The 13,015-nt window shown below is 34.2% G+C and overlaps 1 protein-coding gene across 1 annotated transcript in view; it reads right to left on the bottom strand.

The window, feature by feature from the left end:
• The window catches only part of LOC102626749 (heavy metal-associated isoprenylated plant protein 16-like), a 47,689-nt gene that overhangs the window by 26,021 nt on the left and 8,653 nt on the right, over window positions 1-13,015 (bottom strand). The window lies entirely within an intron of this gene.

Here is a 13,015-nt window from a genome sequence, read left to right as displayed (position 1 = left end):
CACTTTTTAAAATTTCATAAACTTCTTTTCTTAAACTATTTAAGTTTCTTAACTTTATTTGTTTAAAACACTAATAAAACTATTTAACTACTGATTTTAAGAGATTTAATATATAATTACAAGAATATAATAAAGTCAAGTTGTAAACAAATTATTTAACAGATTTTTGTAATCAATTTTTTGCTTATTTATGTTCGACATTAAATTTTGTATCCAAAGTAACTTACAATGATAACGTGGTGATATTTCATAAATAATACCAAAAAAAAAAGATAAAGAAGGAGAAGAAGAATACGAAGAGATGAAGATGATGACAGAAAAAGGGCCAAAGCAAAAAAATAATAATTCATTTGTAGTACTTCTATTTCATTTTATTTTTAAAAAATAAAAAATATCACACATATAGTCAAATTTTTTTCTCAAATTAATTTCCTCATTTTTCATCTAAATATTAATTAAGGTGTTAGAAACAAAAGTTTAAGGGTTTAAAGTATGAGAATTATAAATTGAATAATGAGTCTATTTTATGGGTTTTCAAAATGATTATATAATATTGATTTATAACAAATTGTTCTTAATAGTAATTCATACGATGGGTATTTTTGTAATATAAATTTTTATTGAAATTAGAATGTTTATAGTAATTTTTATAGTGCAAATAGCCACACCCTAATGAATAAATATTCAAACTATTTTAACAAGTTCTTCATTGCATTGAAAAAGGGGAGATCGTCCAGTTTCTCACTGAAATTAACATTTACTACTTACCTTTATACTGTTTTCATAATAGCCAATAATTTATCTAACACCATAACTTTATAATATTATCCTTATTTTCAAATACATTTTTATCTATATTTATTATTAATTAAATAAATTGTATAAACAACAATTAAAATACCAAAAAAGAGAAATATAAATTTCAGTGTGAGTAAAAAAATTAATAACAACATATTTTTATTTTTTGTTATTTTTAAACATATGTCCTTATAATAAATATATATTTTATATTTCTAAAATAGGATATTAAAATATCTCGCAAATGACCCATTTACACTTATTTTCCTTTAAATACTTTATACCAAATGAGTTATTAACTATTATAAACATAATAAGAAGTAAGCAGTATATATTAATTTTAATAAATAAAAATTGACGAACTCTCCTTAACAAAAAAATAAAGGTTCTTAGGCTACTTTTATCACTTGCAGGTCCCAAGTGCAAAGTGTAAAGTATGGGTGAAATTACTATTTACCTAGATAGAGAAGTCAGGATGGTTATATATAGTTGTACCAAAACTTCTCTACTAGGATAACAAATTAATCTGGGTCTAGTTTGGACCTGAGTTGAATAGAGTTGGGCTCAAGCCCACATTATTGAAACGAAGCACAAGTCCTTCAAAAGTCCATTTGAATTTAGATTGATCGGGTTAGATTTCTTCATTAATTATAAAATAATTTTTTTATAAAGAAAAATTTTTTTAGTTAAAAATAAATATTCAATACATAATAACATAATAGTCTAATATATAAAATATTAGTAACACAACATAATAAATCACAAATATTAATATAAAAAATTAATTTAATATTTTCAGTATTTTTTATTTAAATTTAATTTATTTTTTATTTCTAAATTAATTTTTTGTTGGGCCTTTATCCAGACTCAGGTAGTGTTTATTTTCTGGAGTGGGAGTGTGGAGTGTGGATTCCTCCCACTCCAGTATTTACTTACCTTAAAAAAGGGGAGAGTGGGAGTGGGAATCTGTGGGTCCCACCTAATTTTGGAGTGGGGAGTGGGATTCCCACTCCCATGGGGGGAGGTGGGAGTGGGAATCCACTCCCCCATCTTCCCATTTTATCCATATAATTAATTAAATAAATAAATAATATTTAATAAAATAAATAATATCATATTTAATAAAATAAATAATATTATATTTATTAAAAATAATAATTATATCATATTTATTTTATTAAATTTAATAAAATAAAAATAAATAAATGTTATATTTAAATTAATAATATTAAACATTAATTTTAATAAATATTAATTATTTATTTATTTAATAATAATAAATATTTTATTCTAAAAAAATATTAATTTTGTACTATATTATCAATAATAATATTTCATTTGTGTTGCTATTATTAATAATTTTTATTCACATAATTTAAATTTAAATTAATAAAAAATTATGATTTACATAATTAAGAATATTAGTAATTATTATTAATTTAGAAATATAATAAAAAATATATTTTATTTTCCAAATATATTTTATTAATTTTTTAATTACAAATTATAATTCTGTACATAAGGATAAAATTATAATTTAAAATAATTTACTCCCAATCCAAGATAAAGTAAACAAATAATTAGGATTCTGATTGACAATCCATACTTTCATTTAGTCTAAGTAAACACCCTACTTCCACTCCCACTCCACACTCCTAATCCAAGGATTCCCACTCTTCAGAATTCCCACTCCAATCCAAAAAGTAAACGCAGCATCAATATTTATGGACTTTATATTTTTTGGATCCATATTAAGCCCAATCCATATAGACCGGACTTTAAACCTGCAGCCCTGAGTTGGCCCAAGTTCTTTTGCGAACCCTAGAGCCGGGTGCTAAAATATTATGGATCAGCCAACAATAATGCTTTGAACCCTAGCATATCCAAGTCGAGTTCTCGGTTAACTTGAACTTGGATATCCGAACGGTATTTGTATTTTACAATTCATTAAATAATTAATTTTTGGTGATTAATTTTAAGTATGAAAGAAAAAAAAAAGAAAAAGAAACCCTGAAGGCCAATCACTTAACCCCATAAAGCCCAAATTCATCATGGCTAATTTGTCATCATCATCTAAGCATCATCAATTCGTCGTCCATTAAGCATCCCGTTCGTGATTCATTGTTCGTCTTGGTCGTGTCGCCATTCATCTTCATCTTCAGCTTCATCGGTTCGCCTTTCTTTGAAGTTGGTGAGTTTCGGTCCCCTTTGGCACAGCAGTACAGCACCCATATTTTTTTTACTCAATTCCTCTAATCCTTTTCCTGCCCATCAACCGTCGATCATCTTCAAAATCGTCAACCATCATCCATCATTAATTCATCATCAACCGTCAATCATCATCAAAATTGTCAACCATCATCAATCATTGTTTGAAAGCTTAAAAGAACAGACTGTTTGGTTACTGAGAAAAGAAAAAAAATGTATTTAAGGTGCTAAGAAAATTTGTAAAAGACTTATGAATCAAATGCTTTATTTCATTTTTACTTAATAATAAAATGATTACAAGATGCTTGTATTTATACTCAGCTGTTTACAGCTTAACAGAAAATAAAGAAGCTAACTGAATATGATCTCAACGTGTCTAACTAACTTCAGCTGAGCTGGCACTTCACTCTTCAATTGATTCAGCTGACTGTATTCATCTCACACGTGTGCTGCATCCTTCCATGCATAATGAGCTTCCTTGACAGCCCCCCTCAAACTCAAGGGGCATGGTTGCACATTGAGTTTGTCTCTGAAATAATTGAAATGAATGAATGTCAGAGGCTTTGTCAAAGCATCAGCAATTTGCTCCTCGCTGGGAATATAGTTAATCTCTAACTCCTTTGCCAAAACTTTGTCTCTAATAAAGTGCATATCAAGTTCAATGTGTTTAGTCCTTGAATGATAAACTGGATTCTTGGCCAACTCTGTTGCACTTATATTATCACACCAGATAGTTGGTAATGAAGTACACTTAATGTTGAGTTCACTGAATAATGACTGGATCCATGTTATCTCTGCACTTGCAGAAGCCAGAGCACGATATTCACTCTCTGCACTGGATCGTGTAACCACAGCCTGCTTCTTGGATGACCATGAAATTAGATTGTTTCCAAAATAAATGCAATATGCTCCTATTGATTTCCTGTCATCAACATCACATGCCCAATCTGCATCTGTAAATCCTGTGATCTTCATTTCCCCACCTGCTGAAAACTTCAAACCATGATCTGCAGTTTCCTTAAGGTATCTAAGAACTCTTTTACAAGCCATAACATGCTGGAGTGTTGGAGCTGTCACATACTGGCTCAACTTATGCACAGCAAATGCTATCTCTGGTCTGGTTAATACCAGATATTGTAAACCTCCAGCTAAGCTTCTATAGCTTGTTGCATCCTCAATATATTGACCCAAACAGCCTTTAACTTCTTTCTGAAGCTTTGTTCCAGTAACTATGGGAGTGTCACAGCCTTTACAATTTTGCATATCAGCTTTGGATAACAAATCCAAGATATATTTCTTCTGAGATAGATAGATGCAGTCTTCAGCATAGGAAACTTCTATCCCCAGAAAATATGACAGAATTCCCAAGTCTTTTAAAGCAAAAGTCTTACTGAATTCTGAGATGAATTTTTCCAGCTCACCATTATCAGGTCCTGTTATTAGAATGTCATCAACATAGATTAAGATAAGTATCATTGAACCCTGCACTTCTTTGAAGAAGAGAGAGGTATCAGCCTTTGAATTCTGAAATTTCCAATTAGCAATAAGACAATTCTTAAGCTTGTCATACCAAGCTCTAGGAGCTTGCTTCAAGCCATACAAGGCTTTCTTCAGCTTACATATATGATTGGGTTTTTGTTGATCAATAAAACCTTCAGGCTGATACATATAGACATCCTCTGTCAAGTCTCCATTCAAGAAGGCATTATTCACATCTACTTGCCTTATTTTCCATTTATGCATCACAGCTAAACTCAGAACAATCCTTACCGTTGAAGCTTTTACAACTGGGCTAAAGGTCTCAAAGTAATCCACACCTTCAGTTTGCTGAAAACCTTTGGCAACCAACCTGGCCTTGTGTTTGGCTATGCTTCCATCAGTATTTTGCTTAAGTCTAAACACCCATTTGTTGTCAACTACTTTGTATGCATTTGAAAATGGTACCAGTGACCAAGTCTCATTCTTTATCAAAGCTTCATACTCATCTACCATGGCTTGATGCCAATTCTGACTACTAAGAGCTTCTTGAACTGTACTGGGTTCTTTGTTGGCTAAGGTGATTGTATAGACCTTTGGTTTGAAGATTCCAGATTTTGATATGGTAATCATTGGATGAGAAGATGGGGAATGATTTCTGGTTTGAATTTGGTCTATGTTCTGTGGAATGGAAGTTTCCTCTGATTGTAGAATGGATGATTGTACTGGTAATGTGTTTGGTGATGGTGAGGTTGAGGATGATAACTCTAAAGATGTGTGTGATGGATGTTCTTATTGATTCAGAATATCTGTATGTGTAGGAACAGAGGGCATTTGTTCACTTCTTGCTGAGCCTGCTGATTGAAGACCTTCAAAGCTGCTGTTGGGTAAGGCCATTGTAGAAAGATGATAGATATGTTGTTGAGAGAAATTAGACACTGAGGTTTCAGAAGATATGGGGTTTTCTGATGAGTGAGATGTAATGTTTATTGGATAAGGGAATGTGTTTTCATCAAAAATGACATGTCTAAGAACATAGACTTTGCCAGAACTTGCTAAGCACTTGTATCCTTTATAAGAGGGATTGTATCCAATAAAAATGCATTTAGAGGTGTGAAAATCAAACTTATGTTTATTAAAATCTCTCAAGTATGGGTAGCAAAGACAACCAAAACACTTCAGGAATGTGTAATTTGGTTTGTGTTTGAAAAGTTTCTCATAAGGAGACAAGAATTTCAGAACAGGGGTAGGTAATCTATTAATATGATACACTGCTGTATGAACAGCTTCCCACCAGAATTGAAGAGGAAGGTTTGCTTGAGCCATGAGGGTTAAGCCTAACTCAACTATATGCCTGTGTTTCCTCTCAACAAGACCATTCTGGTGATGAGTGTAAGGACATGAGTGTCTAAACATTATTCCATTTTGATTCAGAAAATCCGTAAATGCTCTAAACTCTTCCCCAAGATCAGATTGTAGCTTCTTAATTTTGGTATCAAACTGATTCTCAACTTGAGTTTTGAACAATTTAAAAACTTCAAATGCTTGTGATTTGAGCTTAAGAGGATAGATCCAAGAGTATCTAGTATAATCATCCACAAAACTAATGTAGTATTTGTATCCATCTCTAGACACAGTAGGTGAAGGCCCCCAAAGATCAGTATGAATCAATTCTAATACCCCTTTTGTTTTTGTTTCAGTTATTGAGAAATGTTGCTTATGGACTTTGCCTAGCTGACATGCTTCACATAAAGTATTTGTAGAAGATAACATGTCTTTTGGAGAGACTTTAAACTGTTTACATGATTTGAGCAAATGCACCAGTGTCATTGAACTTGGATGACCAAACTTTCTATGTAACAAAGTTATCATATCAGGTTTGACATTACACTTATTTAAAACAGACTGATAGCAAGCTCGAGTACTGTTATCACAGTGTTTGAAAGCAGATAACATAGAAACTGGTTTATTTGGCTGGGATTTACAAAGATAAGATGTAGGTGATGAAGAAAGAGAATTAGATTTCAGCAGCAGCTTGTAAAGGCCTTTTTCAGCAATACCCTGCAGAAGAACTTGACCCTTCATGTCCTTCACAAAACAAACATTTCCACAGAATTCAACAGATACAGGATTATCAGATGTGAGTTTGGAAATACTTAATAGATTTTTGGTAATTGAAGGAACAAGTAACACATCTTTAAGTGTTATTCTAGCATGTGTAGATAAGGATTTAAAAGCTCTTAATACCAGAAATGCATGTCCAACATGAGTAATAGACAAACCTTGACCATTTCCAATGATAAGCTGATCAGTACCTTTAAACTCTTCATTGATCTGCAAATTCTCCATATTGTTGGTTAAATGGTGAGTTGCCCCACTATCCAGATACCATCCATCATCAGCAGTCCCTTCAAAATTAGCCATGAAAGCTGTTCCAGCTGCTCCAGAAGTATATCCATCCATTCCAGAATAGTAACTATTGCCAGATATAGAATCATAACCTGGAAACATATTATTATTTTCATAGCCAAAATCTGGATTAGAAGTAGAGCCATCAAAGTTTGAGAAATATGCTGCTCTTGGTGTTTTTCCCTTGCCAAAACCTCTTGGAACAGGTACAAAGTCTTCAACAAATCTGTGCCAACAGACATCAGCTGTATGACCATTCTTAAAGCAAATCTGACATACCAGCTCCCCAGCATTATTAAAGCTTCCGTGTGATCCACTCATATTAGCACCATTTCTAGCTAGAAAGGATGAGTTCCTAGGTACTGGATTCCTAGGAGCTGAAAAATGATTGAAATCAGCTGAGTTATTTCCAGGAAAAAATCCTCTGCCATATCCATTTCTAACCCCTCCATTAAACATTCTTGGAGAGTAATTCATATTTCCTCTGCCAAAGAAAGGAGTTCTACCACCAGAATAACCTCCTCGTTTAAAACTTCCTCTAGGCTGTGCAAAATAAGCTCTAGGATAATATGCATTCGTATATGCATAGTTTGCATTAAACATACTTCTGTCACCTTGCTCCTGCTCTAATCTAGTCTCATGAGTGAGTAACAGTGCATAAGCATCATCAAATTCCATTCGTGAACCAGTTATAAATGTAGCAATATCACGAAATCCTGGTCCTAATCCATTAAGAATAGTTAACATAAGATCCTTCTCTGTAATTGAACTACCAGCACTAGCTAGCTTATCAGCTATTGCTTTCATTTTAATACAATAATCTTCAACACTAAGAGCTTCCTTTTTAAGAGTGTTTAGTTCATATCTGAGCTGAAGAACTCGAGCTTCAGATTGAACTCCAAATTTCTTTTCCAAAGTTTTCCATATATCAAATGAACTCTCACAATTGATAACAAGACTTAAGATACCTTCACTTAATGACGATAGTAGCCAGCCAAGAAGTGTCTGATCCTGTGATCTCCAGATCTGATATTCTGGATTTTCAATTTGTTGTGTAGATCCATTTGCTTCAGTTAACAGAAGACACTTATCAGGTACTGATTTGACTCCTGTGACGAAATCTTCCAAACGATTGCCTCTTATTGAAGCTAAAACTTGAGAGCGCCAGAGTAAGTAATTTGATCGATCTAGCTTGATAGGATTAGTAAAGGAGAAGTTGATTTGAGTAGATTGATTTGTGTTGTTTGTTGTTTGATTACGAAAGCTTGACTGTTGATTACTGGAACTAGCTCTGTATGGCTCTGATACCATGTTTGAAAGCTTAAAAGAACAGACTGTTTGGTTACTGAGAAAAGAAAAAAAATGTATTTAAGGTGCTAAGAAAATTTGTAAAAGACTTATGAATCAAATGCTTTATTTCATTTTTACTTAATAATAAAATGATTACAAGATGCTTGTATTTATACTCAGCTGTTTACAACTTAACAGAAAATAAAGAAGCTAACTGAATATGATCTCAACGTGTCTAACTAACTTCAGCTGAGCTGGCACTTCACTCTTCAATTGATTCAGCTGACTGTATTCATCTCACACGTGTGCTGTGTTGAGTATTAGAAAATGCATATTTATAAAGGAGAAAACCATCATTTTACATTTCAAGTCTTACTAACAACCCTTACTTTTATGTATTTAACCTTCTTGTGATTTAATTACATGTGTTTTATTTTAATTAAGTATTTTATGTATTTTAGGGGCATTATAGTCATTTCACAATAAAGGAGAGATCAGACGGCAAAACGGACATCACTTTTGAACTCAGGACGGTCGAAAACCTTAGGAGGAGCATAAAAGGAAAAATGGCACTATTCACATGTACGGTACTATTCACGTGTACGGTACTGTATACGTTACTGTTCACGACACTGTTCACATAGACGGATGATGACGTGGCATTGACCGATGATGTGGCATTGACTGATGAGGTGTCACGATCCTGTTGGACTAAAATTCTTATGTACTGTTGATGGTGACGTGGCAGCATATCAGTGGACGAAAAATCTCGCGTACGGTGCATGCATCACACAGGATTATTTTCAACCAAACCGCGTTACTGTTCATCCGCGTGGTCAAACCGTGGACTGTTGACTGATGACGTGGCGCAATCCTGAGCGTCCAAACTGTTTTTAATCCGATGGCCATGATTTACTCCATGTATCTATAAAAAGGGGGCCTCTCCCCCCTAATTTGATATCTCTGAATCCATTTTTAGGATCCATTTTCTGTAATTCCTTCTCCATCTTGTATTTTCTTCGTATTTTAATAAATTTCTATTTTGCCCCTAGTTCAATTATGAGTAGCTAATTTTCTTTCAAGCTTGGGTTGAAGGTGAAGTCTCAACATGTGTCATGGGCTTAATTTGGTAAATTTATTTTCTCTTCCCCTCTAATTTTTGTGGATGTTTTGACTTCTCGTCGACAAATAATAATAGTCTTGTCTAGATACCGCCTTGGTTACACCGGCTCTCTGGTACAAGGTTATTATTATTTGGCACGATAAGCCCTTAGCACCATATTGATTAGAGCGTGGTTCATGAGGTGTGGATTCCCCCCTCATGATTTAATTGGCATTAATACGAATTATTTAGCCCATGATGCATGTTGATACGGATCCAGATACCCAAGTACGTCAATTTAATAGATTTTCTCTTCAATTTATTCTCTCAATTGCAATTCCAATTTTAGAATTTATTCTCGCCATTTTAATTTAAGTCTTAGCATATTCCAAATCATTTCCACCATAAATCCAACAACCCATTTACAAAATTAATTCTATACACAATTAAAATCCACCTCCTCGTGGGATCGACACTCGTCACCATAGATCTATACTACAATAGATTCGTGCGCTTGCGAGTACATTAAAATTTGCACAACAAGTTTTTGGCGCCGTTGCCGGGGAGGTAAGTAATTTTAATTAATAGAATTAAATTTTTTTGAATAATTTCTTTTATTTGTTTTCTTGTATTTTTTATTAAATTAAAAAAAAAGAAAAAAAAAGTGAATCTACATTTAAAGGTTAGTATTTCTTTTCTTTTTCTCTTCTTTAAAATTCTGTAATTTAATTTTCTATTTATTTTTCTTTGTAATTTTTTTTTGTTTATCTTATTAATTTAATTTTTAGTTAATTTCTTTCACGTATTTATTTTTGTGTATTTTTATAGAAAGGTTGTAATAGCGCAATAAGGTTAGTATCGTAATTTCTCCCTCTTCTTTATTTTTATTTGTTTTGTTCCCATCTTTATTTTTTGTTTTGTTTGCATCTTTATTTTTATTTTATTTATTTTGCATGCATGGTCGTAGGTCATTATTACCTAATCTTGAACCTATAGACCTTGAATTAGAAAAAACACTTCGCACACAAAAGCACATTAAAAATAAATTTGAAATGGATTTGCAACCACAAGAGAGGCCATTTAAGGACTACTTCAGTCCCTTAGCTAATTTGAGCACATCATGCATAAGATACCCAAATGTAGCTGCTAGGAGTTTCGAATTAAAACCTAGTGTGCTAAATTGTCTCCCCACATTTTATGGCCTAGAAAATGAGGATCCATATAATCATCTGAATGATTTTCATGCCATTTGTCAAACTTTTAAATATGAAAATTTTTCAGACGATGATGTTAAACTTAGACTATTCCCATTTTCTTTAAAGGATAGGGCTCGTTCATGGCTTAATACATTGCCTGCTAATAGCATTGCATCATGGGAACAAATGGTTACAAAGTTTTTGAATAAATATTTCCCAGTGCATAAAACCAATGCTATTCGCAGGGAAATCTCGGAGTTTACCCAGAGAGAGGACGAGCAATTTTTCGAAACTTGGGAGCGATTCAATGGGCTACTCTTGAAGTGTCCACATCATGGGTACGAGAAATGGCACCAATGTCAATACTTTTTGGAGGGATTACTATCGAATGTGCAAGAATGGCTAATGGCAACAAGTGGAGGAGAGCTAATGTCAAAAAGTGCATCAGAGATTTGGGAATTCTTCCAGCGACAAGCGGATAATTCCCAACAACGGAGTCGATCACTCAGGAATACTAGAAGAATTAAGGGAGTAAATGAGGTTCACATTGGCGAATCAAGTTCAGAAATTAAAGAAGTCAAAGCGATAATTGAAGGTCTCTCTCGACAAATAGCATCGTTATCGACTGCTAAATCAACAGAACCACATGACCATGACTCATACTCAGATCAAGCCAATGCCATAGGTGTAATGAGAAAATCATCGAATTACAACCCATACTCCAACACATATAACCCTGGATGGAGAGACCACCCCAATTTTTCATGGTCTCAAGGATTCCAACAGAATGGACCAGCAGCTCCAGCTCCACCAATTCCTCAAAATCCTCAAGCCTCTCAGCCACCATTTAGACCATACAATCAGAACCAGAACTACTCTCAGCCCAGACCATGGGAGGATGCATTCCAGAATTTCAAAAATATTACTCACTCCACGATTGAGCAACAGAACCGCACCATTGATGGACTACGAAATGAGTTGAGAGCAGGCTTTAATTCACAAGCCCAATCAGTTTCAAGCCTCGAAAAGATGGTGGGACAACTTGCTTCTTCAGTTCAGACCTTGGCAATGACTGTTGAGAAAGGCAAATTTCCAAGTCAACCAGTGCCTAACCCTAAAGGAGTGCATGAAGCAAGTACCAATTCACCACAGCAGCATGGAGAGGTCAAAGCAGTCATGACCTTGAGAAAAGGAAAAGAAGTCGACAATAAAGTGGAGATGCCTGTGACAAAAGAAAATCAAATTGTACCTGTGAATGTTGAGGACTCACCACCGGAGGAGAGAGAAGAAGCCAACCCACGAGAATACGTTCCCAAAGCTCCATTTCCTCAGAGGTTAGCGAAAGGAAAAAAGGGAAAATCTACAGGTGAGATTCTCGAAATCTTCAAACAGGTAAGTGTTAACATCCCTTTACTTGATGCTATTAAACAAGTTCCATCTTATGCCAAGTTTCTTAAAGACCTTTGTACTAAAAAGAGAAATATGCATGTTCAAAAGAAGGCATTTTTAACAGAAAACGTTAGTTCTATACTCCAACATAAAATTCCTTTAAAATGCAAAGACCCAGGCTCCCCCACTATCTCATGTAGTATAGGGAACCACACAATTGAGAATGCTTTGTTGGATTTAGGAGCTAGTGTAAATTTGTTGCCTTATTCAGTATTTGTGAAACTTGGATTGGGAGAATTACACCCAACTCCAGTGGTGTTACAACTTGCAGATCGGTCCACGAAAATACCTCGTGGTATTGTGGAGGACGTGCTCATCCAGGTAGACAAGTTTTATTTTCCTGTTGATTTCATTGTAATTGACACTCAACCAATACAGGATTCAAGGAAGCACATCCCCATTATTCTAGGCCGACCTTTCTTGGCAACTGCGGATGCTCACATTCAATGTAGGACCGGAAATATGCAGTTGTCCTTCGGCAACATGACTATGGAGCTGAACATCTTCAACATTGCCAAACAACCTCACAGTGCAGATGATGGAATTGTTGATGTGGATTTAATCGAAGCATTAGTTGATGACACTTTTCTTTCAAACCTTAGTGATGATCCTTTACAAACATGTTTAACTCACTTTTGTTTTGATTTTGATATTGACAGATCGGTTGATGAGGTCAACGCCCTGCTTGACTCAGCACCATCTATGGACACTAATAAATGGAAATCAAGAGTTGAGCAACTAGCACCATCAGAGAAGCAACTCATTCCATCATCAGAATCACCACCGAAACTCGAGCTCAAACCATTGCCCAACACTTTGGAATATGCGTTTTTGGGAGAAGAAAGTACTCTGCCGGTAATCATCTCATCATCCCTAAATGACGAACAAAAAGGTAAGTTGTTGGATGTTTTAAAAGAGCACAAAGGAGCATTAGGATGGACCATAGCAGACATTAAAGGTATAAACCCAGTAGACTGCATGCATTACATTCACCTTGATGAAAATGCTAAATCTACTAGGGAAATGCAACGTCGGTTAAATCCTAATATGAAAGAAGTTGTTAGAATTGAAGTCCTTAAGCTATTAG

Source organism: Citrus sinensis, chromosome 2, assembly GCF_022201045.2.
Source record: "Citrus sinensis cultivar Valencia sweet orange chromosome 2, DVS_A1.0, whole genome shotgun sequence".
Taxonomy (NCBI): domain Eukaryota; kingdom Viridiplantae; phylum Streptophyta; class Magnoliopsida; order Sapindales; family Rutaceae; genus Citrus; species Citrus sinensis.
The sequence above is the reverse complement of the archived record's forward strand: the minus strand, read 5'-3'. Positions and strand labels throughout refer to the sequence as shown.